Genomic DNA, 24,116 nt, shown 5'->3' with positions numbered 1-24,116 from the left:
GCACGTGTAGAAAATGGCCTGAATTAAAGGGAGGCAGAGAGGAAAGTAAGCAAGGAGAAAGGGGTTAAAAGAGGCAGGACACAAAGCGGAGAGAGCAGTGCTCTTACTCTCTCTTTCTGAGAGAAAATGTATTAACCCAGGAATGAGGGAAGAAATGGAAGTACAAAAAATGTATACTGGGAGAGAGAAAAAATGTATTCCAGCAGCCCCCTACCCTACCCTCTCTCCCCAACAACACACCCCTCCTCCTCTATCCCTCCCTCCTGGATATTTCACCATGAACCCCGTCTCGCTCTCGCTAGCTTTCCCTTCTCTCCCCTCCCACCTCTTTACACACAGGCACACACATGCACACTCACACACACCCGGGCTGACTCCTTCCCTCACACGCCTACTATCCCCTTTCGCCTGAGACCGCAGCAAGCGCAGGGCTCTGTTCTTTTTTATTTGCTTTGCTTGCTTTGGGTCTTTCCCTCATGTACAGCGAGACGAGTCCCATTTCACCCCTTCTCTGCAGTGAGAGCGCCCCTGAAAACATAGGCCCTGGATTGTCCCTGCATCAGACTGCACGCTACCAATCGATTTGTGCATCTACTCCCTATGATTTTAGCTCTTTATAAAAAAAAAGAGCTCTCTAACCTTAATTTAAAATCCGGTCCGTTTTGAGTCATTTCTTCACATACCCATTCTGGAAGAGAGGACGAAGAAAAGAAGAGGACGCGGAATGGACAGATGAAAGGGGACAGCAGAAAAAAAGAGTGAGAAAATGGAGAGCATGTTCTGTGGGAGAACAAGTGAGGTAGGAGAGAGAGTACCGGCACTACCAAGAAAAATTTGAAGGAGAGATGAGAAGGGGGACCCGTAGGGGTCAAAATCGCGGGAAAAGGAGGAAAAAAAGAGAAAGAGAAAAAGAGAAGGAGCTGGTACTTTCTGTTCGCTTTTGTGTTTTTTGCCCACTTCACTTTTCCTCATTTTTTATAATTCCTTCAATGTCCCTCTCGCCTCTGTGTGTCTGTTCATATCCTTTTTCCCTCTTCATACATTCATCATTTATCGCTTTCTTTCTCTCAGATTCTCCTTTCTCCCACCCTCCTCATGCCTTGCTCCATTTGTCAACTATTTTATTTTTGTTTGAAAAATCAATCAATCAATCAATTTTATTTTATATAGCCCTTCTTACATCAGCTAATATCTCGAAGTGCTGTACAGAAACCCAGCCTAAAACCCCAAACAGCTAGTAATGCAGGTGTGTTTCCTAGGATCCTAATCCCCCATCATATCCCCTCTCTCTCTCTCTATCCTTCTCTCTCTTCCGTCTCTCCCTCTCTCTCCTACTCTCCCCCCCTCTGCTGTTCTCTAACATATGCTATCCTCAGTGCCTCCCTGTAGGATTACCCTTGGTCACGTTTAAATTGGGATTTTGGAGGGGGCTGCATTCAGAGCATCCAGTTCTGGGGGTCCAGACAGAGGAGAGAGAGCGAGAGGGAGACTGGGTGTGGGGGGTTGGAGTGAGCGGTGCCGGCGGATCACTCTTATGTGACTCCATACGCATGCGTGGGGTTGTGCCGATCACGTTTCATGTTATGTATCGATGTGTGTATCGAAAGGATGTTGTGTGTTATAATGAAGTGTTAAGGGAGGCATGAAGGGCATGGCAGGTTTGATTATTTTTGTATTAGAATATGGGGCAATGGTATTGGGAGTTAGAAGTATAGGGTCGCTTTTCTCTCTTTTCGTTATATGCGCTAACCAGCTGCTAATCCGTCCGTATGTATTGTATGTCCAGTACCAGTATGTAAACCCACCTTCTCCTTTCCATCTCCAGTATCAGCCTGATACACACTATATATACAAAAGTATATGGACACCCCTTCAATTTTGTGGATTCGGCTATTTCAACCACACCAGTTGCTGACAGGTGTATAAAATCGAGCACACAGCCATGCAATCTCCATAGACAGACATTGGCAGTAGAATGGCCTTACTGAAGAGCTCAGTGACTTTCAATGTGGCAACTTTCCAACAAGTCAGTTCGTCAAATGTCTTCCAACTTTGTGGCAACAGTTTGGGGAAGGCACTTTCCTGTTTCAGAATGACAATGCCTCTGTACACAAAGCGAGGTCCATACAGAAATGGTTTGACGAGATTGGTGTCAAAGAACTTGACTGGTCTGCACAGAGCCCTGACCTCAAACCCATCAAACATCTTTGGTAGGAATTGGAACGCCAACTGCGAGCCAAGCCCAATAGCCCAACATCAGTGCCCGACCTCACTAATGCTCTTGTGGCTGAATGGAAGCAAGTCCCCGCAGCAATGTTCCAACATCTAGTGGGAAGCCTTCACAGAAGAGTGGAGGCTGTTATAGCAGCAAAGGGGGGACCAACTCCGTATTAATGCTAATGATTTTAGAATGAGATGTTCGACAAGCAGGTGTCCACATACTTTTGGCCATGTAGTGTATCTCTCCCTTTCTCTCTTCCCTCCCCTGGGTTATCTGCCTCCCTACTCTGTGGTTGATTTATATATAGTATGTGCTTAAGTGGAACCAGTATGACTACAATACGTGGCCTAATTTCTATGCATATTTTGTGCATAGTTACAGGATGAATTCAAATGTAATGATTTGATTAATTTGCATTGAATGATATGACATTTATTCTGTAGACAGCATCTTAATAGTCTGCGTGGGACATCCCTTTGTTTAGTGGCGTTCCAACCCTGGCCCCACCACGACCTCCCTATGGCTTTTAAAGAAAGAGGGTGGAAAAATCTTTGATGTCAAAGTTTGCATGAGGCAAACGCCTGGGTTTTCAGCAGCATCAGTCGGGGGGATCCCCATGCTCCGGCAGTACGCCTGTTTGATTCAAATACACCGTCAGACAGTCAATGTCTCTGAATGTTCCTCAACCTCAACAAACCGCCTTTGATTTCAGTCCTGTAGGGAGTTGATGGTAATGCCAGTGTACTGTATTGGGACCCGGGTGTTATGTAATCTTTACGTAACAGTGGCTGGATGGGGGTGCAGGCTCATGATCAGTGGTAGTGAACTATATGGGTCTACCCCTGGCATGGACTCAATGGCCCCATATTAGCACCTATAGTACAGTACATACCTGTGCTTGAAGTGGAAGAGACAGGTTGTAAATTACAAGAATACTATATGCCTCAGAGGGAGGTTGACATCACATCTAAATACCACAGAGTACATTATTATCATAATATGTTAGAGCCAATATTTAGTTGTACCAGATGCCAAATCTAATCTACTAGATCTATCCAATTCAGAAATTTGGAAATCATTCATCATCACGTTGAATATGAACAATAGCACCCTCCAGCAGCTCATGTGATATTCCAAACATGTTATGGGAATACATACTGTACAAGCCGATACCTCTGCTCTGTCTACAGTGCCCTGCAAAAGTATTCATCCCCCTTGGCGTTTTTCCTATTTTGTTGCATTACAACCTGTAATTTAAATGGATTGTTATTTGGATTTCATGTAATGGACATACACAAAATAGTCCAAATTGGTGAAGTGAAATGAAAAAAATTACTTATTTCAAAACATTCTAAAGAATAAATAATGGAAAATATGTATTTACCCCCTTTGCTATGAAGCCCATAAATAAATAATCTAAGTGTCACATGATCTGTCACATGATCTCAGTATATTCACACCTGTTCTGAAAGGCCCCATAGTCTGCAACACCACTAAGCAAGGGGCACCACCAAGCAAGCGACACCATGAAGACCAAGGAGCTCTCCAAACAGGTCAGGGACAAAGTTGTGGAGAAGTACAGATCAGAGTTGGGTTATAAAAAAATATCCTAAATTTTAACATCCCATGGAGCACCATTAAATCCATTATTCAAAAATGGAAAGAATATGGCACCACAACAAACCTGCCAAGAGAGGGCCGCCCACCAAAATTCACGGACCAGGCAAGGAGGGCATTAATCAGAGAGGCAACAAAGAGACCAAAGATAACCCTGAAGGAGCTGCAAAGCTCCACAGCAGAGATTGGAGTATCTATCCATAGGACCACTTTAAGCCGTACACTCCACAGAGCTGGGCTTTACGGAAGAGTGGCCAGAAAAAAGCCATTGCTTAAAGAAAAAAATAAGCAAACATGTTTGGTGTTCGCCAAAAGGCATGTGGGAGACTCCCCAAACATATGGAAGAAGGTACTCTGGTCAGATGAGACTAAAATTGAGCTTTTTGGCCATCAAGGAAAATGTCTGGCGCAAACCCAACAACTCTCATCACCCCGAGAACACCATCCCCACAGTGAAGCATAGTTGTGGCAGCATCATGCTGTTGGGATGTTTTTCATTGGCAGGGACTGGGAAACTGGTCAGTATTGAAGGAATGATGGATGGCGCTAAATACAGGGAAATTCTTGAGGGAAACCTGTTCCAGTCTTCCAGAGATTTAAGACTGGGACGGAGGTTCACCTTCCAGCAGGACAATGAACCTAAGCATACTGCTAAAGCAACACTCGAGTGGTTTAAGGGGAAACATTTAAATGTCTTGGAATGGCCTAGTCAAAGGCCAGACCTCAATCCAATTGAGAATCTGTGGTATGACTTAAAGATTGCCGTACACCAGCGGAACCCATCCAACTTGAAGGAGCTGGAGCAGTTTTGCCTTGAAGAATGGGCAAAAATCCCAGTGGCTAGATGTGCCAAGCTTATAGAGACATACCCCAAGAGACTTGCAGCTGTAATTGCTGCAAAAGGTGGCTCTACAAAGTATTGACTTTGGGGGGGTGAATAGTTTTGCACGCTCAACTTCTGTTCTTTTGTCTTATTTCTTGTTTGTTTCACAATAAAAAATATTGTGCATCTTCAAAGTGGTAGGCATGTTGTGTAAATCAAATGATACAAACCCCCCCAAAAATCATTTTAATTCTAGGTTGTAAGGCAACAAAATAAAAAAAATGCCAAGGGGGGTGAATACTTTCGCAAGTCACTGTACATCTTGCTCCTTTGGCTTAGTCTCAAATGGCACCCTATACCCTTTGTAGTGCACTACTTTTGACCAGAGCTATATGGGGGCTGTGGTCAAAAGTAGTGCACTATATAGGGAATAAGTGTACCATCGATGTGTACCATAGTTTTAGCATCCCAGGGTTCCTCTCACTATCAGTTCCATTCTTCTGTCTGTGAGTCTGTTGTGGTGCTCATTCTTAAGAGATTATATTCAACCGCAGCAGCATACATTAACTGGGTCAGTGCAGACCTCAGGATTTCCTCTGCAGGCTGGCTGTGTGTGTGTGTGGATGGGGTTGACTCATTGAGATACAGTGCCTTCAGAAAGTATTCACACCCTTTGACGTTTTCCACATTTTGTTGTGTTACAGGCGGAATTTAAAATTGATTAAATTGAGATTTTGTGTCACACAATATCCCATAATGTCAAAGTGGAATTATGTTTTTAGAAATGTTAACAAATTAAATAAAAATGAAAAGCTGAAATGTCTTGAGTCAATAAGTACTCAACCCCTTTGTTATGGCAAGCCTAAATAAGTTGAGGAGTAAAAATGTGCTTAACAATAATAGTGTTTAACATGATTTTTGAATGACTACCTCATTTCTGTACCCTACACCTACAATTATCTGTAGGTTCCTCAGTCAAGCAGTGAATTTCAAACACAGATTCAACCACAAAGACCAGGGAGGTTTTCCAATGTCTCACAAAGAAGGGCACCTATTGGTAGATGGGTAAAAATAAAAAAAGCAGACATTGAATATCCTTTTGAGCATGGTGAAATTATGAATTACAAGTTGGATGGTACAGTGGGGAAAAAAAGTATTTAGTCAGCCACCAATTGTGCAAGTTCTCCCACTTAAAAAGATGAGAGAGGCCTGTAATTTTCATCATAGGTACACGTCAACTATGACAGACAAAATGAGAAAAAAAAATCCAGAGAATCACATTGTAGGATTTTTAATGAATTTATTTGCAAATTATGGTGGAAAATAAGTATTTGGTCACCTACAAACAAGCAAGATTTCTGGCTCTCACAGACCTGTAACCTCTTCTTTAAGAGGCTCCTCTGTCCTCCACTCGTTACCTGTATTAATGGCACCTGTTTGAACTTGTTATCAGTATAAAAGACACCTGTCCACAACCTAAAAGAGTCACACTCCAAACTCCACTATGGCAGAGACCAAAGAGCTGTCAAAGGACACCAGAAACAAAATTGTAGACCTGCACCAGGCTGGGAAGACTGAATCTGCAATAGGTAAGCATCTTGGTTTGAAGAAATCAACTGTGGGAGCAATTGTTAGGAAATGGAAGACATACAAGACCACTGATAATCTCCCTCGATCTGGGGCTCCACGCAAGATCTCACCCCGTGGGGTCAAAATGATCACAAGAACGGTGAGCAAAAATCCCAGAACCACACGGGGGGACCTAGTGAATGACCTGCAGAGAGCTGGGACCAAAGTAACAAAGCCTACCATCAGTAACACACTACGCCGCCAGGGACTCAAATCCTGCAGTGCTGGGCGTGTCCCCCTGCTTAAGCCAGTACATGTCCAGGCCCGTCTGAAGTTTGCTAGAGTGCATTTGGATGATCCAGAAGAGGATTGGGAGAATGTCATATGGTCAGATGAAACCAAAATATAACTTTTTGGTAAAAACTCAACTGGTCGTGTTTGGAGGACAAAGAATGCTGAGTTGCATCCAAAGAACACCATACCTACTGTGAAGCATGGGGGTGGAAACATCATGCTTTGGGGCTGTTTTTCTGCAAAGGGACCAGGACGACTGATCCGTGTAAAGGAAAGAATGAATGGGGCCATGTATCGTGAGATTTTGAGTGAAAACCTCCTTCCATCAGCAAGGGCATTGAAGATGAAACGTGGCTGGGTCTTTCAGCATGACAATGATCCCAAACGCACCGCCCGGGCAACGAAGGAGTGGCTTCGTAAGAAGCATTTCAAGGTCCTGGAGTGGCCTAGCCAGTCTCCAGATCTCAACCCCATAGAAAATCTTTGGAGGGGAGTTGAAAGTCCGTGTTGCCCAGCGACAGCCCCAAAACATCACTGCTCTAGAGGAGATCTGCATGGAGGAATGGGCCAAAATACCAGCAACAGTGTGTGAAAACCTTGTGAAGACTTACAGAAAACGTTTGACCTGTGTCATTGCCAACAAAGGGTATATAACAAAGTATTGAGAAACTTTTGTTATTGACCAAATACTTATTTTCCACCATAATTTGCAAGTAAATTCATTAAAAATCCTACAATGTGATTTTCTGGAAAAAAAAATCTCATTTTGTCTGTCATAGTTGACGTGTACCTATGATGAAAATTACAGGCCTCTCTCATCTTTTTAAGTGGGAGAACTTGCACAATTGGTGGCTGACTAAATACTTTTTTCCCCCACTGTATATCAATACACCCAGTCACTACAAAGATACAGGCGTCCTTCCTAACTCAGTTGCCGGAGAGGAAGGAAATCGCTCAGGGATTTCACCATGAGGCCAATGGTGACTTTAAAACAGTTACAGAGTTTATGGCTGTGATAGAAAACTGAGAATGTATCAACATTTATTTGTATTTTATTTAATCTTTATTTTGACAGGGAAGTCATAACTAGGGTCTCTTTTACAGATGAGCCCTGCATATACAATGTACAAAATTACAAAACATATTAAGAAAAAAATACATTTATCAACATAGAGATCATTACTCTGAACTGACCAAGGGGGGCACCTTATTTCAGAGAGCTCTGTAGTTACTCCGCAATACTAACCTAAATGACAGCGTAAAAAAAAGGGAAGCCTGTACAGAATAAAAATATTCCTAAACGTGCATCCTGTTTGCAATAAGGCACTAAAGTAAAACTGCAAAAAACGTGGCAAAGAAATAAACATTATGTCCTGAATACAAAAGCGTTATGTTTGGGGCAAATCCAAAACAACACATTACCGAGTACCATTCTTCATATTTTCAAGCATGGTGGTGGCTGCATCATGTTATGGATATCCTTGTCATCGGCAAGGACTAAGGAAGTTTTAAAAAATAAAAATAAACGGAATAAAGCTAAGCACAGGCAAAATCCTAGAGGAAAACCTGGTTCAGTCTGCTTTCCAACAGACACTGGGAGACATTCACCTTTCAGCAGGACAATAACCTAAAACAGGCCAAATATACACTGGAGTTGCTTACCAAGATGATATTGAATATTCCTCAGTGGCCTAATTACAGTTTTGACTTAAATTGTATTGGAAATCTATGGCAAGACTTGAAAATGGCTGTCTAGAAATGATCAACAACCAACTTGACAGAGCTTGAAGAATTTGAAAAGAACAATGGCAAATGTTGTACAATCCTGGTATGCAAAGTTATGTAAATGAGATACCTATATTTCATTTTCAATACATTTGCAAACATTTCTAAAAACATGTTTTCACTTTGTCATTATGGGGTATTGTGTGTAGATGGGTGAGAGCAAAAAATATATATTGAATCCATTTTGAATTCAGGCTGTAACACAACACAATGTGGAATAAGTCAAGGGGTATGAATACTTTCTGAAGGCAGGGGTTGAATGTTAATTTTTACCTACAGAAATCTGATGATATAATATGATACACTGGTCATTGATGATATATATCTGTGATGGTATGGAAAAACTCCCAGTGTGACTGTTGCAAAGAGTAGGAGCAATATATCTGACGAGCAATAGACAGATTGTTAGACATATACAGTAAGTGGACATGCAGATAAACATACTGGGAAACAGACAGGTGGATGTACAGTAAAAACAATGGGCAGCCTAACAGACAAGCAAAGACAAATATATAGAAGACAGAGGCTACCTCTCTTCAGGGGTAGAGGGGGAGCAGAAGTCAAGCATACAGAATTAGAACGGGAAGTTTTCAAAATAACTAAAGATTACTGCAAAAAATGTAACTTAGAGATGTTTGTTTCTCTTTTTCAGACCTGACCTACGCACCCAACATTGCCACTCCCATTCCATATAGACCAAGACCTGAAAAGTAAGTAGTCTTTTGGGGGTATCTGTACTTTACTATTTATATTTTTGACTACTTTTACTTCACTACATTCCTAAAGAAAATTATGTACTTTTTACTCCATACATTTTCCCTGACACCAAAAAGTACTTGTTACATTTTGAATGATTAGCAGGACAGGAAAATTGTCTAATTCACACACTTATCAAGAGAACATCCCTGGTCATGCATACTGCCTCTGATCTGGCGGACTCACTAAGCACATGCTTAGTTTGTAAATTATATCTTGGTGTTGGAGCGTGCCCCTGGCTTTCCATAAATGTAAAAAACAAGAAAATTAGGCTGTCTGGTTTGTTTAATATAAGACATTTTAAATTATTTATACTTTTACTTTTGATACTTAAGTATATTAAAAAGCAAATTATTTTAGACTTTTACTCAAGTAGTATTTTATTGGGTGACTTTCACTTTTACTTGAGTCATTTTTTATTAAGATATCTTTACTTTTACTCAAGTATGACGATTGGGTACTTTTTCCACCACTGAAAGTAAGGAGATATTTTCATTTTCACTCAAAACTAACAAACACAAATCATCCATCATACTTCACTTACCCTTCAGGGAAGTCATCTAAATGTGAATAGAATCAAGTGCTCTATCGGTCAGCTTTTTACTCAAACATCCAGCAGTGGGGAGGATCACTTGGTCAGCCATTTTGAGCTCGGAACCGATCGACCCATTGATTTACCACCAGAACAATTGAATTACAACTCCCTGAGTCATCCTATAATGATTCACTTGAAGGTTGTTCTCCCAAGGAAGCTAAATAGCAAACTAATGATAATGTTCTATAGTGATGGGCATTTCATGTCACATTTGAGCTTTGTACAATACGGGTTGCCAGTTCGGGCTTTGACATACTGTATTTCTTACTGAGTTACAAGTGGTGAGGTTGCCAGTTGGTCATGTCCTGATCCTGCGGTATTGTAAGTAGTGAATGGCTAGGGAATCAGGGAGAAGCAGAGGGATATAAAGAAGAGCTTGTGGCTTTGAGAAGCTTCACATTACATTTTTGTCTTTGTAACCCCCCGTCCCCCGTCCCCACCAGCAGAATAAGAGCTACATTCTGCCCGGCGACACAATAGAGCCCTTCATATCCAGATATTGTCACAATGTGGTTTTGCAGCGCCATATGCACACACACACCCAGTTCATTGGTTCACTTGGTTATGCTACGCACTTTACCTGATCAACCCATTCTTGTTTAGTGTGTTCATTTAGAAGTGTGTATAGGCTCCATTCAGCGTTTGTGTTTGTGTGTGTGTGTGTGTGTGTGTGTGTCGTGTTGGTGTAGGCATCACAATTAATCATGCTTCAATATGTGTAGATTAGTGGCTTTTCAGATACAGCATGTGTGCTGATTTCTTGTGTGTGCAGTACTAGGCTTGGTGAATGTGTGCACAGGACAGTACTGATGAAGAGTGGCTAGTTGTGGCCTGGGGTGGTCTAGCCGGTTACTGTGGCTGCCTTTGGAGCACTGTCTCCCTTCACTGTCTCTATCCAATAAAATATTTATTTAAATTTTTTTTTTAAACAATGAGTTGCTAGGGTAGTGTGTAGTACATGTACAACGGTGCAACGCAGTGCCAGTGAGGGCTGCCAGTGGAACCCGCTCCAGCCCAACATGGTGGCAGCGCGTGGGTTAATGTCTGAGGACCGGAGGAATGTGTCCTGGTTGACAGGGATAATTCCTCAGTCCTGCATGAGTAGGTCACAGCGCTGACAAGAGCCTGCCTCTTACTTTAGCACGCACCCTCCCGCCTGCCCTCTCTCTCTCTTTTCTCTCTCTCTCTCTCTCTCCCCCTAACCCAGGCCCTTACTGCCCCTCTCTCTTTCACGGGTAGTCTATTCCTGTCTATCAACCTCTCACTCATTCTTCCTGTTTCTCTGTCTTACTTTCTGCTCTCTTTTCCTCTCATTCCTGTTCATTACGTCAAATGTGTTCTTTGTCTCCATATCTCTCTATTCACATATCCTATTATCTTTATGCACTATTCCTACCTTTCATTGATCTCTCTCTCTCTCTCTCTCTCTCTCTCTCTCTCTCTCTCTCTCTCTCTCTCTCTCTCTCTCTCTCTCTCTCTCTCTCTCTCTCTCTCTCTCTCTCTCTCTCTCTCTCTCTCTCTCTCTCTCTCTCTCTCTCTCTCTCTCTCTTCGGCACATGTAGTTCAGTACCTGCGGTGCTGGGGGGTTGGGTGAGAAAGGGAAAGATACAGACTGTGTGTGTCTGTGCATGCTTGTTATTGATGCAGTGCGGTACAGTGTCTGGTTGGTGGCACCTTAATTGGGGAGCACAGGCTGGAGTGGAATAAGTGGAATGGTATCAAATACGTCAAACACATGGTTTCCATGCTCTGACAATATTATGAGCTGTTCTCCCCTCAGCAGCCTCCTTTGTTCCCAAATGGTCTGTAGGGCTTCATATGTGACCGACCACCTCGATTCGGTCTTATGTAGCAAAATTTGAAATTGTGTTTTTTACATTGGATAAAAGTAGAGACTCAGAGCTAGAAAATGGTATATCCTACACTACAGTTGAGGAACAATGGGAAAGTAATTCTGCTTTGAAAGTTGATAAACTTGTAACCCTCTTAAGCTTTAGCCCCACCCAGCTCTTTAAGGATTCACATGTGAGGCCATGTACTAAACATGTACCAAAGATTTCAAGAATAAAGGCTGGTTTATACTACGGGTGTGTTTGTAAATTCAATCTGGAGTGCCGGAGTGTGTGCTCTGGGCGTTCGTAAACTCAGAGCATTATCAGATTGTCCGTTCATAAATTCAGAGCATTTCGCTCTCTGAGCATTCAGAGCGCACACTGGACACTCTGGGTGAGGAGTAGGGTTGATCTGAGCGTTCTGACCTAACAACAGCAGTCAAGCACCCAAGCTAACTGGCTAACGTTGGCTAGCTTGCTAGCTACTTCCAGACACAAATGAGGGAACAGCTCACTCAGACTATTTTACTTGCCCTAGCAAAGCTGGTTAGGCTGTTTTTATGTTATCTAGAGCATTGGTGACTGCAACTGTGCTGCTGGCAACAATTTAATTACGCTTTTTTTTGCCAACGTTTACTGACACTGGCCATATTCAACGGGTGTTCATAAATTAGTCAGTTGTTCTGCGCTCTGGCACAGCTACATCTATCGACAGTTGTCGCAGTGACATCGTTAACATTCTATTGAAATGGTTACTTGCATAGTGGAGTCTTTTGTTTAGACATGTAGCTAGCTAGGTAGCTAAACAATGAACCATAATCCCAACTCATAACGTTACTACCCTGCACGAATCTGCAGGTAGCTAACCAACCAGGTTCAATGTTAGCTAGCTAGCTAACATTAGGCTATACCTAGCAATGCAAATGGCTCTGAGATACGAATAATATTCCTACACAGATCATACATGTAACGTTAGCTAGCGAGCCAGCCAGCTAACGTTAGCTAGCTAGCTAACAGGACACTTTAACTTGAAATGAAAACGACTTTCTGACAAAATTAGAAAAGTGTAATATCTGAAAATGTATCTAGCTAGACTATCTTACCCATATACATGGATGGACGCTTCTCCCTCTCGGTCACGGATGCCATGGTTGCCTTAGTTTGAAGATGTAATCCGGAGACAAGTGTTTTATATAACAGCCATCTGTGTGTTCTCTTTTCGACTCCGTCTGCATATTTGCAATCAAACGCCAGAATTTTCTCCATCCCCTTAGCTATCATACTCTAATTCCACCATGCATTCCACTGATTTCAAAAAAGGTCCTCCAGAAAGTGGAGAACAACACCTTTGCAGTTCTACTACCTTACACAGTTGAAGTCGGACGTTTACATATACCTTAGCCAAATATATTTAAACTCAGTTTTTCACAATTCCTGACATTTAATCCTAGTAAAAATTCCCTGTCTTAGGTCAGTTAGGATCACCACTTTATTTTAAGAATGTGAAATGTCAGAATAATAGTAGAGAGAATGATTTATTTCAGCTTTTATTTATTTCATCACATTCCCAGTGGGTCAGAAGTTTACATACAGTCAATTAGTATTTGGTAGCATTGCCTTTAAATTGTTTTACTTGGGTCAAACGTTTCGGGTAGCCTTCCACAAGCTTCCAACAATAGGTTGGGTGAATTTTGGCCCATTCCTCCTGACAGAGCTGGTGTAATTGAGTCAGGTTTGTAGACCTCCTTGCTCGCACATGCTTTTTCCAGTTCTGCCCACACATTTTCTATAGGATTGAGGTCAGGGCTTTGTGATGGCCACTCCAATACCTTGACTTTGTTGTCCTTAAGCCATTTTGCCGCAACTTTGGAAGTATGTTTGGGGTCATTGTCCATTTGGAAGACCCATTTGCGACCAAGCTTTAACTTCCTGACTGATGTCTTGAGATGTTGCTTCAATATATCCACATAATTTTACTTCCTCATGATGCCATCTATTTTGTGAAGTGCACCAGTCCCTCCTGCAGCAAAGTACACCCACAGCATGATGCTGCCACCCCTGTTCTTCATGGTTGGGATGGTGTTCTTTGGCTTGCAAGCCTTCCCCTTTTTCCTCCAAACATAACGATGGTCATTATGTACAAACAGTTCTATTTTTGTTTCATCAGACCAGAGGACATTTCTCCAAAAAGACGATCTTTGTCCCCATGTGCAGTTGCAAACCGTAGTCTGGCTTTTTTATGGCGGTTTTGGAGCAGTGGCTTCTTCCTTGCTGAGTTGCCTTTCAGGTTATGTCAATATAGGACACGTTGTACTGTGGATATAGATACTTTTGTACCTGTTTCCTCCATCATCTTCACAAGGTCCTTTGCTGTTGTTCTGGGATTGATTTTCACATTTCATACCAAAGTACATTCATCTCTAGGAGACAGAATGCGTCTCCTTCCTGAGCGGTATGACGGCTGCTTCATGTTATAGACAGAAGCAGGCTACATGGCAGACCAATCCGAACTCATCTCTCTGCATGTCCAGCCGACACATATTCTCAGCCAATCATGGCTAGCGGGAAGGTTCCTGTATTTTTCCGTGGTTAAACCAACTAGGCTCATAATTTAACAATTTTATTAGTATTTACAGATGGCATACAAGTTTGTTATTAAGGCACATGAAAGTTCACGTTTCAGAAGACATTTCTGCCAAAAAACGAATTTTTATCAATAAATACAAGTTTACGATCAAATGGCTCTGCTGTGAAGTAGTGACGTGCGACATACGCCTAGTTTCCTGAAATGAGTCACATATGAGCTGTCTGGATATCTGACTGTAGTAACCCAAAGCTGTGATTCTCTCACTTTCTGTAACCCCCCTACTATCCCCAATCCTGAGGTATGCTGATGTTCTTGCTTCTGTCAGATGTGGGATTTGACATACTTTAAACCTCATACACATGCTCCTTGAATGAAAGCACATTTCACATACACAGATGTAGGGCATCTCATATTTCATGCAAAGGAAGCTTTTAATGCCAGATTGGCAGGGAATAGAACATAGCTCAGGGGGACAGACAGAGGGAGGGAGGGAGAGTGGGGGGGGGGAGAGCAGAGGGGAGAGAGAGAGAGAGAGAGGGGGGGAAGAGAGCAGAGGGAGAGAGAGAGAGAGAGAGAGAGAGAGAGAGAGAGAGAGAGAGAGAGAGAGAGAGAGAGAGAGAGAGAGAGAGAGAGAGAGAGAGAGAGAGAGAGAGAGAGAGAGAGAGTGAGTCTCCTGGTCTGTCTCACTCAGACACACACACACACAGCTCTGTATTGCTATACTTGTGAGGACTTTTTACACTAACCCTAAATCAAACCCTTACCTTAACCTTAACCCTAACCTTAACCCCTAACCCTAATTCTATCCCTAAATCTAAGCTTAAAATAGCCTTTTTAATAGTGAGGACCGGCCAAATGTTCTCACTTCTCAGAATGTTCCTTGGTTTACCATTGTTGTGAGGACTTTGTGGGCTGAGGTGGGAGGGGTGGCAATATCTGAGGTGTGTCTTTAAAACGTGTGCCAACGTGCCAATTTCAGGCAGCACTGGTGGGGATATTTAAGACCAACCAAAAGCTGGTCATAGCGGTTATGGCATGGATTTTGACATTGGAAGCGCAGCCTATCCAGCCGTGATGCACAGTACCCATATGCGCATGGAACAAGAGAGATGTGCTTTTTTCCCCATTTCGTTTCATTTGATTAAAAACCAAGCATAGCCTCCCGTCCTCTCAATGAAGGCTGTTTTTTTTGTCCTGCCCAATGCATTCACCAAGTAGTCAAGAATATCGATAAAGTGTTTGGCTCGTAAGACTGCTTTGAAATAAATCTTTTAATCACCAAAGCTGTTTTAAAAGATCAAGTCTGTATATTATTTTAGCCAGCTCCTGTTATTATTTTGGATGTGCGTAAAACCCCCTATCTAGGTTACATGTCAATATGCTCATCATGGAACGAGAGATGAGCTGATGCCGCTGACCCTATTTAGAAACATTTAAGTTATTTTCCTTTAACAATAGCTTGTTTTCCAATTCATGTGATTCAAAAACAAGTCCTCAGTAGGCTACCCTTATCCTAGGCCTATAACGAACGCTGCTTGAACAGCAATGCTTCAGGTGTATATCTTATCCTCGCCATGCATTAGCTAAGCAGCCTATCCATAAAAGGTTTGTAAATGGTCTACTGTGAGGCTTTTTTCATCATGCTTTTGCATTATTCACAATTCACATAGGCCTACCTGTAGTGCAAACTCCATTCGGCTTGGATCCATCCCCATTTCCAAAGAGCGCCTCTTGTCTGGTTACCAAAGACACGCTCCACCAAACATATTAAATTATTCAGTCCTATAATGCCATATCAACAGTAGGCCTAGGCTATATCTTGCTTAGAATGTGCCTCACACATACAATACAATTTATGGGAGTCTAGTATTTTTTATTTGAGGAGAAATGAAATGCTTAAAGACATACTCGTTGAAGCCAATTTCAACAATGTTGACTGTCAACACTCCAAACATATTGAGCAAACACTGGATTTATTTTACAGTTGTTATAACTCGTTACTGTAGCCTATGCTATTTAAAAAACTGTAGTATCAATCCACAATGGACTAGGATGAGAATATTCTGTGCCCCCAGCTGAATTGGAGTTGATGACAACGCCAAGACCATCAATAACTTACAGAATTGCGACAACTGCAGTATTAAGCCAGTGAGTGGCCAAGCCCTCATCAAACCTTATTTATTCATCAAAACCAATAATTTTTTGCCCATAATTCTGGTTGTGAAAATAGCAAAAATATTTCTGACACACCCCTGAACCTATAGCGCTAACGCCAGCGCTAAGATTTACCATTGCGTTAGGTTTGTTAAAATAGAGCCCTAAATATGTTCATATTTGGTAGTCAATATAACTTGGAACATAACATATGTTGAATCCGCTTAAAAAAGATGCCAAGTTCAATAGGGGTAAAATAAGGATGATATTTTATGATAATATATATATAGGGGACAAGAATACCATTATATGCCTTTCGCCAAACACACATACCGCTAAACGATTACTGGTACAGTTTCAACATGATGATCCACTCCTCATTTGGACCCACATAATGCGCATCCATCGATATTATCTGGGATGCACCTTTTTGAACACTAGTTAGGTTTCCATTCAATTGACGACAGACTTTCATGCAAATATAACAAAATATGCATAAAGAAAATATGCTAATTTTCCCGCCAGTGGTGTGTTTCCACCAAACGGACTTGTTGCGGATAGAAATCAATGTGTGATGACGTAATGCACACAAAATGTAATTTTTCACTTAAGTTTTCATGTATCGAATAAAAATCTAAAGCTCTATTTGTTTCCATCACATTTTCAACTCTACCGATAGTTTTATCACAAAAACTGTTGCGTTAAATAGCAAATGTGCCTTCTCTAGTCTTAGCACGTGTGCTCTAGTCAACAGCTGGCAGATACAGTGCAGGTAGGCTAGTCTACATGATGAGATTATTATGGATAACAGCGAGAAAATGTTTTTTTGCCAAATGGCAGTCAAGCATCGATCCTCATGTCACCAGAATAAGACCCTCAATATTTCTTGGAAAGGAGCATCAAGATCAACATGCACTTTCACCACTCTGTGGAGTTCATCATAAGTTATTTCATCTGTTGCCTAATAAACTGCATGGTTTCCCAAGTCGTAGTGGGAAGACCACAGACCATATCGTGACTTCAAGTTTACATCGATATGATGGTTATTATATCAATATTTGCGCATAAAGGTGTTTCCACCGCCATTTCTCGTATAATACATTTTACCGACTCATTTGTCGGCATTCATAAAATTGTACCGAAACATTCTATTTCCATCACAGCTGTCGTGATTTTTCTGATACGGTATAAAAACAGTGGATGGAAACGTGGTTACTGTTAATAGAAATGTACACTTATACACCTGAACCGTCTGCCTTCTGCTGAATCTCAGCCATTAACACCACTACACTACGCTATATTTCTATACAGATAATTCAAAAGAAATTGTCAGTTTGACTTGTATGTGGAGGCCTTTCTAATTAAAACTTGTCTCAAGTGCTGAGGAACCTTGAGCGAGATGAAGAGATGGAGAGCAGGTTCAACAGCACTCAGCAGCCAGGTGTTTGTTTTTGCCACTTCACATCAAAGAAGTATCATCCAGTCTAGACACCAAAATGGCACTCGGCGCTTTGATCTCGCCACCAAGCGACGAGGCGATGTAGAAACCCAAGTTATCCTGTTTTCACTTTTAAATGTGTGAGGACATTGGCTGAAAAATTTGAAATATTTGTCACAATAGAAAAATAATGCCAGTCTGAAAATGATTTCGATAGTATGAATAGATAGAATGTATGATATGTATAGTGTATGATACTTATGATGTACTTACTGTATATGCATTTCTAAAAACAAAAGATGGAGATGTGCTTTAGGTGGTGGGGTGACAGGTCGATGGTCAGAGTTCACTTGGCCCTCAGCTGTAGCGTGTCTGCCTCTATCATACAAAGCCAGATTTCACTGACTGGGGTTCAGAGATCAAGAATAGGTGACATGCAGCCATACCCTGGTCCCCCTCCAAACCATGGCTTTGTCCCAAATGGCACCATATTCCCCATATAGTGCACTGGTCAAAAGTAGTGCACTATGTACACTACCAGTCAAAAGTTACTATTTTTTACATTTACATTAACACTTTTTTGGTTACTACATGATTCCATATGTGTTATGTCATAGTTCTGATGTCTTTGCTATTATTCTACAATGTACAAAATAGTAAAAATAAAGAAAAACCCTTGAATGAGTAGGTGTGTCCAAACTTTTGACTGGTAGTGTAGGGAATATGCTGTCATTTGGGATGCAGCCCATCTCTTAATTGCTAGCATGCCACTTGGTGCTTGGTCAGATCACACAGTAGTGCTTAATGACAGTAGAACTATAACAACAAGGAAGAGAAGAGAAGGAGATGCATATTGTTACGTTCCCCAGCAAAAAAAACGAATAATGTCGCTCCAACAGAAGGGGGAACTAACAAAGAGTCACTGACAACAACCTAAATGAAACAGGTGGGATTTTAGGAAGGGTTCTGAAAGACACTCATGGGGGTGTCCACTGAAAGTTGAAAAGCAACAACAACTGGAACCTAAATGACACCCATCATGAGCACCCACCAAACTTGCCCAAGAAGAGGCAAACAAAATAAAAACCCACACCAAACTCAAAGACAGGAAGCAAACCAAAAAGGTGGAGCAAAACAAAATCAGGGAAATCAGACAAAAGATTGTTTGTCTAGAACTCAAAATAGGGATCGCCAACTAAAGGTGTTAACCCTCCGCATCTATCAAGACAACTGGAGCACTGGGCCAGCCACTCTTAAATAGCACCTGGGCAAGCAGAGATGAAACACCTTCTCACTAACGAGATGGACAAGCCAGCACAGGTGTAACACATACTGACTACGAGGTTGGACTTTAGCTAACGTGCTAAAGTCCAACCTGAAAACATAAATGGAAAAACCAAAGCCTGCGATCTCAAGTCTGAGTCACTGCTTTAACAGAATGTCAATAACAATGCAGGAAGATTGAATTAGTCTCCAGTATCTCTCTGCTCTCCTCTCTCTCCCCTCCTTGACCCTCTTTCTTCACTGTCACTGACGTCTAGAGTTTAAGTACTCAGGTTATGCTGTGGAGATGACTGGTTTCTCCCCAGTGTACAGTTAGCCAGTGCGCTAGCACTAACAGTCAGTCCCCGTCCAACCCTCCAACTCACCACCTCCCACTTCTTCATCCCCCTCCTCCCCTTTTTTCTCTCTCTCCCCTTCTCTCTCCTTCACTCTCTCTCTCACTTGGCTTCATATTGATCTGAATTCCTTTGTTTCTTATTGATCGGCCACTCCACCCTCTGCCGCATTGAACAAACACAAAGACACACAAACACACTCTGGAAAAACACACACACACCCACTCACATAGGACATATGTGAACTGCATCAATGCATGCACGTTGTAAAGACAGGTCTGTATCGGAATTGTATTGAAAGGCAATACCACTATGCATGCATAAACATGCACTCACTCTGCGCTATTCCAGTCAATGTGTGTATGTCTCTATATCTCTCTCTGTCACATACACACACCTATGGACACACTTAAAAAGGTTTCTCCTCAATGATCAGACAAGCTAATGACACAGAATGGAGATCATATTGACCCAACACTCCAGAGCTGAATTGAAAACAGAGATTCAGACCTTGCAGGTAACACAATTAGGCTAAAGCTGCTGTTCATTTTTCATTGTTGCCGTTTTTTGAAGGGGCTTTACATTTTTGTTTAGTGTGGCATTGTCATTGTTGTTTTTTGGCTACACTGGCACCACACACATACGATTCATTCATAGAAGGATGTCTACACTCTTAGAAAAAAAAGAGAACCCTTTGAAGAACCCTTTTTGGTTCCATATAGAACTATTTTGGTTCCAGGTAGAACTCTCTTGGGTTCCATGTAGAATCCTTTCCAAAGAGGGTTCTACATGGAACCCAAAAGGGTTCTACCTTTTTCTAAGAGTGTAGTATGCATGGGGAAGTATTAAGGACACAAGTGAAAACTCAATGAGTATCCAGACAGAGATTCACTTGAAAATACACTTTAAGAAGCGTCAATATTTTAGGCTCAACTTCCTTCTTGCCGATTCAGAACCAGAATGATGTGTCTCTGATAATGACCCCCTGACAGGTTGTCTGACCTCCCCAACCATCCCCCCTCACAATCTCTGGTTGGTGGCATCAAGTTGCCATAACACCAGACTGTTTAGCCTGGCCTTTGACCTCCTTTAAGAGCATGCTGTGCTCAATCAGACATTCCAGCCATGGTTTCAATTCAAAGGGATGGGAGAGGGAGGGGAAGGGGCAACACTTCCTCTGGTGATGTTAGATAAGATGCACTGCAGGCAACATTCGTCTCTTACTAAAGGCGTCTGCATGCTTCCCATCTGAAACAGTTCGGAACAGTTTGTGCATATATTATGATGACATTTTATGACGTTTTTGTTCGTTTTGGCCATCGGCAAGGGTTTTTTCGTCTGTTCGTGCACACAAAACAATTTTTTGAGGCAAGGCGAAGTCTACACCCCTTCATCGGTAATTGATTAACAGTAGGGATTATTCAATGAGGAGTTTTCTGTCATTCAAAGATAGACGACTCGTTTTCATATACATTTTGTTCACTTGAGAAATACAGCACCAAACATCCTAGTTAAGATCTCCTTGGCAAAAACGTAAAAGTGAATGACAGATATCTTGAGTTATCTTAGATTAATTCTGACTATTTTGAGGAAGTGTATATTGGCCTCGGCATCTCAAGATGGACAAACAGTACTATGGATGCTTTTTTCTTGTTTTTTAAGCGAAGGTCTTTTCAAGCGAAGGTCAAAGGTATGCAAGCACACTCGTTCGGTTCGCCGCACCGAGTTTGGCTAGGTTCCAGCTGAACCGTGGCATGCAGAAGCCTTAAGTGCATGCAAACACTGTGTTGAGATGTAATAATTATTGCATTTGTTTGGCTCACTACTATTTAATTTATAATGGCGGATTGTGTTGTTCATCATTATTAATGAATTATTCATCACTATTGTCTTAAAGCATCTCTTCATGGCTTTGTATGTTATGTTCTATTCAGTCTTTGTCAATAGCACAAAATATATAAATATATAATATTTTCACTCTTCCATTTTCCCTTTCATTATCTACACAGGTAATATTGTGGATACACTCTGTTTCCTGACTTACTGCTACAGTATGTAACTTTTTGGGCAACCTGACCATATTCGCATAGAAATGTGTTATAGATCTTTCATTCCCATTGAAGGCAAGTCTAAGAAGTGGTAGATATGTTCTATGTTTGCTATTTCTATTCTTCCCGTTCTGAAGTTTCATTTTTGTGTCTTTTACTTTTGGTTTTCTACATCAGCTTAAAACAGCTAAATATACAATATTTTTGGTTATGGAAAATATATTTCACAGCAGTTTAGATGGTACAATGTTTCTCTACACAATGACTGTTGTTTTGTCACAAACTGAAATTAGGCGAACTATTAGAATTTTAGCAACCAGGAAATGGCGGAGCGACTTCTGCATAGTGCATTTTTAAGACAATGAGCTATTATGTTTTTGGTTCAATGGGTTTAGTCTACTATTGTTATTTCTTGGACTGATCAGTCATTTTGGCTTTTTCCATGATTTGCTTCACAAATGTTTAGCTTACATTATCCAATGCTCTATGTTTCCGTCGGAAATAGCACTGGACAAGGTCAGGTCTGAACAGTGGACATATGAATTGATTTATTGATTTCCTAATAGATAATAATAAACAGCCTATGCTCTGTTGCTTTCAGGAATGCTGTGGTCTACTCTCGACTTGAGTCCGTGGAAACTTCCCACTAAGAAGGATCTATGGGAAGAATTTCAGTCCAGCCTCAGTAAGGTAAAGCTGCCTCCAATCTCTCTCTCTCGCTCTCTCTCTCTCTCTCTCTCTCTCTCTCTCTCTCTCTCTCTCTCTCTCTCTCTCTCTCTCTCTCTCTCTCTCTCTCTCTCTCTCTCTCTCTCTCTCTCTCTCTCTCTCTCTCTCTCTCTCTCTCTCTCTCTCTCTCTCAGACACACACACAGAAACACGCACATATACACACGTGAATGTTCTGGCAACTTCAAATCTCATTCTACTCACAAACACTCCCACTAGTAGCTAAATTATGTCATACAAATGGTAGAAAGTATGAAATACAGTAGAGAAGATCTACTTTACATAAAACATCAAATAATGGCTATATCAACTTTTTCAATGGGCTTTATTAGAATGGGGTACAAATACCTTGCCTTGCATAGGCTACACAAACACGTGCGCACGCACTAACAGGATTGGCACAATACCCATAGCAACTGAAAACGGTGCCCTAGCAACCATTGGGCATCTTGCCAAGCCATTGAGGTTGCCAGGCAGTGTCAGTGTTCCCATGGTAACATCTTATGCTGCCTTTGTAAATAAGGTATGAGGAGAGAGGAAAGAGGGGTTGGGAGAGATGGCTACTACAGCATCTCGTATCATCTTGAGAAAGCTAATCATTTATGGTCTGGGAGTAGCAGATACTTACCCTGGCCTTGAATCAAGTTGTCATCTGTCTGAAGAGGGAAAGTTTGTCTGCGGGGTGGTCTGAGCCTTGCTTTCCCATACAGAGAACTCTAAAGAGGACAAGGGACTGAATATGACTCCGGAGAGGAGTATAACACATTCCAGCCTCCTCCCCAACATCAAACGGTCACATAACCACACTCTCATAAAGGTTATGAAAATAAAAGGGAAATTAATGACCACATATCCACACAGTATACACAGTTTATACTCCCACCTGCCTCAGCTCTGGTGAGGTAATGCGTGTCATGTCGACTTGCCGTCCAACTCAATCTGGTTTTCCAGTTAGGGGAGGAGACAATGATAGATCGAGTCAAGACTCTGCATGCAGACTTCATGCACTCTGCTCTCTGGCTGTATGGGTGTTGCACACACACAGTAGGTTAGTTGTCTGTCACTCAAGTCACAGTGGAGACACGCTAAGTCTTAAGACGTGTCGTTTTTTAAGTGTGTCAAAGGTGTATCTGTCACCTGAGCTCATTCTTTTTAGCTTTATATCCAGAGAGAATAATCTCAGTGATTGACAAAGATCAGACAGGCACGTTTGATACCAATGCAGCTGTCATGTCGACCTAGTGTTTCTCTCCAGTCAGTCAAGTCAGAAGCATATCAATTCAAAAGTTTCTGTTATAAGTCAAACTGTGTTTTTATATTTATTATCTTCTTTGCTCGAGTCCGCATCTCATTTAAGACTTTGTCAATCTCTCAACTTTTGACTACAAAAACAAGCTTTGGTTACTTTTTTGTCTCCTTCTCTTCCTTAAATCCTTAATGGATTATTATTTTTTAAACTACTGGTAGTCAGAAGGGGGCAAATGTCCTTCTATCTTCAGTGAATATCCAGTGGGACACTGTCTGCTTCCCAAATGGCACCCTATTCCCTACATAGTGCACTACTATTGGCCCTAGTCAAAGGCAGTGCACTATATTGGGTATACGGTGCCATTTGGGACATAGACACTGTTAGTTACAGAGATGGACTGGGAGGGAGCCACCCACTGTGAAACAGCTGGAAAGTGAGACCATCCATCACTCAACTGTGCAGTGCCAAATTTGGATTCTATCAACGGATGTGCTTCCCTTTCTCACCTTCACATGCCCAACTCTGGTGTCTGGTGCAAAGTCAGAGATTCCCAGACAGAGCCTAATAAGTGAATGTCACTTTCTGAATATACAGACAGGAATTTGTAATTCTTTGTTATATCGAAATATTCTTCATCACTATTTTTCTTGATGGTGGAGCTCTATGCTCCAATCCTCCGACCCTCCCAATTAATTTGGGGTCAATCAAGTTGTTTGAATGGTAACCTTCAATAGCTTTACCTAACCCCAAACCAACTCAGGCTTACATTGGCACACAAAAACACACCCACACACAAACAGACT

The 24,116-nt window shown here is 41.6% G+C and overlaps 1 long non-coding RNA gene across 1 annotated transcript in view; it reads left to right on the top strand.

Moving 5' to 3' along the window:
* Window positions 1-324: 324 nt before the first annotated feature.
* Window positions 325-24,116, top strand: part of LOC121586282 — a 40,588-nt gene continuing 16,796 nt past the window's right edge. The window contains exons 1-3 of the long non-coding RNA XR_006003924.1: window positions 325-799; window positions 8,962-9,019; window positions 21,940-22,028. This is a non-coding gene — a long non-coding RNA (uncharacterized LOC121586282). The remainder of the gene's footprint in view (window positions 800-8,961; window positions 9,020-21,939; window positions 22,029-24,116) is intronic.

The sequence above is a fragment of the Coregonus clupeaformis genome, chromosome 17 (genome assembly GCF_020615455.1).
Source record: "Coregonus clupeaformis isolate EN_2021a chromosome 17, ASM2061545v1, whole genome shotgun sequence".
Lineage (NCBI taxonomy): Eukaryota > Metazoa > Chordata > Actinopteri > Salmoniformes > Salmonidae > Coregonus > Coregonus clupeaformis.
The sequence above is the reverse complement of the archived record's forward strand: the minus strand, read 5'-3'. Positions and strand labels throughout refer to the sequence as shown.